The sequence below is a fragment of the Anopheles stephensi genome, unplaced genomic scaffold (genome assembly GCF_013141755.1).
Source record: "Anopheles stephensi strain Indian unplaced genomic scaffold, UCI_ANSTEP_V1.0 ucontig156, whole genome shotgun sequence".
Classification (NCBI taxonomy): Eukaryota; Metazoa; Arthropoda; class Insecta; order Diptera; family Culicidae; genus Anopheles; species Anopheles stephensi.
Window position 1 is genome coordinate 12501 of NW_023405076.1, and position 2903 is coordinate 15403.

The following is a 2903-nucleotide window of genomic DNA, read 5'->3' on the forward strand; positions in this document are numbered from 1 at the left end:
ACATATAATGTGCCTGAGAGCACATTTTTTTTCTAAGTCCCAGAAATCCGTCACTGAACATCACGACTTACGAAGACATGTTCCCCGGTCCTCCCATATACGGCACCGGGACAAGTATGAAGTATGAAAATTTTTGGTCACAGCGTGAAATCCCTCTAATGATCATGAAAATAGCATCGGATCACTTATCTGACCATAAAAAGTGAACCAAAACCCTATTTGGACAAACTTTTTGGTCCTATGAAAAATTCACTTTTCATATATGTCATGGTCGAAAATTTTCTAAGTCCCAAAAAATCACATATTCTCGAATATCTCGAAAACTACGTATCGGACAGGGGTCAACCAAGGTGTTTTAGAAAGGTCTTTACAAGCTCTATTTAATGAGCCATAGCGACTTTCAAGTGATTTTTTGACACTTTTTCGCATATCGGCATCCTTGGTTCCCATACTGGCCATAGGCCATAGGGCACCGAACGGCCAACTTTTGGTCCGGGGGTGAAATTTTTTTTTCACGAGATTTTGATGAAAATGGCTTCGGAACGCGTTTCTAATAATGAAAAGTGAAACCAAACAGTATTTGCGAAGAAAAAATTGTCCTATGAAAAAATCACTTTTTCTTAGGGTACGGGTCAAAAATTTTCTAAGTCCCAAAAAATCACATTATTCTCGAATATCTCGAAAACTACGTATCGGACAGGGGTCAACCAAGGTGTTTTAGAAAGGTCTTTACAAGCTCTATTTAATGAGCCATAGCGACTTTCAAGTGATTTTTTGACACTTTTTCGCATATCGGCATCCTTGGTTCCCATACTGGCCATAGGCCATAGGGCACCGAACGGCCAACTTTTGGTCCGGGGGTGAAATTTTTTTTTCACGAGATTTTGATGAAAATGGCTTCGGAACGCGTTTCTAATAATGAAAAGTGAAACCAAACAGTATTTGCGAAGAAAAAATTGTCCTATGAAAAAATCACTTTTTCTTAGGGTACGGGTCAAAAATTTTCTAAGTCCCAAAAAATCACTTATTCTCGAATATCTCGAAAACTACGTATCGGACAGGGGTCAACCAAGGTGTTTTAGAAAGGTCTTTACAAGCTCTATTTAATGAGCCATAGCGACTTTCAAGTGATTTTTTGACACTTTTTCGCATATCGGCATCCTTGGTTCCCATACTGGCCATAGGCCATAGGGCACCGAACGGCCAACTTTTGGTCCGGGGGTGAAATTTTTTTTTCACGAGATTTTGATGAAAATGGCTTCGGAACGCGTTTCTAATAATGAAAAGTGAAACCAAACAGTATTTGCGAAGAAAAAATTGTCCTATGAAAAAATCACTTTTTCTTAGGGTACGGGTCAAAAATTTTCTAAGTCCCAAAAAATCACATATTCTCGAATATCTCGAAAACTACGTATCGGACAGGGGTCAACCAAGGTGTTTTAGAAAGGTCTTTACAAGCTCTATTTAATGAGCCATAGCGACTTTCAAGTGATTTTTTGACACTTTTTCGCATATCGGCATCCTTGGTTCCCATACTGGCCATAGGCCATAGGGCACCGAACGGCCAACTTTTGGTCCGGGGGTGAAATTTTTTTTTCACGAGATTTTGATGAAAATGGCTTCGGAACGCGTTTCTAATAATGAAAAGTGAAACCAAACAGTATTTGCGAAGAAAAAATTGTCCTATGAAAAAATCACTTTTTCTTAGGGTCAGGGTCAAAATTTTCTAAGTCCCAAAAAATCACTTATTCTCGAATATCTCGAAAACTACGTATCGGACAGGGGTCAACCAAGGTGTTTTAGAAAGGTCTTTACAAGCTCTATTTAATGAGCCATAGCGACTTTCAAGTGATTTTTTGACACTTTTTCGCATATCGGCATCCTTGGTTCCCATACTGGCCATAGGCCATAGGGCACCGAACGGCCAACTTTTGGTCCGGGGGTGAAATTTTTTTTTCACGAGATTTTGATGAAAATGGCTTCGGAACGCGTTTCTAATAATGAAAAGTGAAACCAAACAGTATTTGCGAAGAAAAAATTGTCCTATGAAAAAATCACTTTTTCTTAGGGTACGGGTCAAAAATTTTCTAAGTCCCAAAAAATCACATTATTCTCGAATATCTCGAAAACTACGTATCGGACAGGGGTCAACCAAGGTGTTTTAGAAAGGTCTTTACAAGCTCTATTTAATGAGCCATAGCGACTTTCAAGTGATTTTTTGACACTTTTTCGCATATCGGCATCCTTGGTTCCCATACTGGCCATAGGCCATAGGGCACCGAACGGCCAACTTTTGGTCCGGGGGTGAAATTTTTTTTTCACGAGATTTTGATGAAAATGGCTTCGGAACGCGTTTCTAATAATGAAAAGTGAAACCAAACAGTATTTGCGAAGAAAAAATTGTCCTATGAAAAAATCACTTTTTCTTAGGGTACGGGTCAAAAATTTTCTAAGTCCCAAAAAATCACATATTCTCGAATATCTCGAAAACTACGTATCGGACAGGGGTCAACCAAGGTGTTTTAGAAAGGTCTTTACAAGCTCTATTTAATGAGCCATAGCGACTTTCAAGTGATTTTTTGACACTTTTTCGCATATCGGCATCCTTGGTTCCCATACTGGCCATAGGCCATAGGGCACCGAACGGCCAACTTTTGGTCCGGGGGTGAAATTTTTTTTTCACGAGATTTTGATGAAAATGGCTTCGGAACGCGTTTCTAATAATGAAAAGTGAAACCAAACAGTATTTGCGAAGAAAAAATTGTCCTATGAAAAAATCACTTTTTCTTAGGGTACGGGTCAAAAATTTTCTAAGTCCCAAAAAATCACATATTCTCGAATATCTCGAAAACTACGTATCGGACAGGGGTCAACCAAGGTGTTTTAGAAAGGTCTTTACAAGC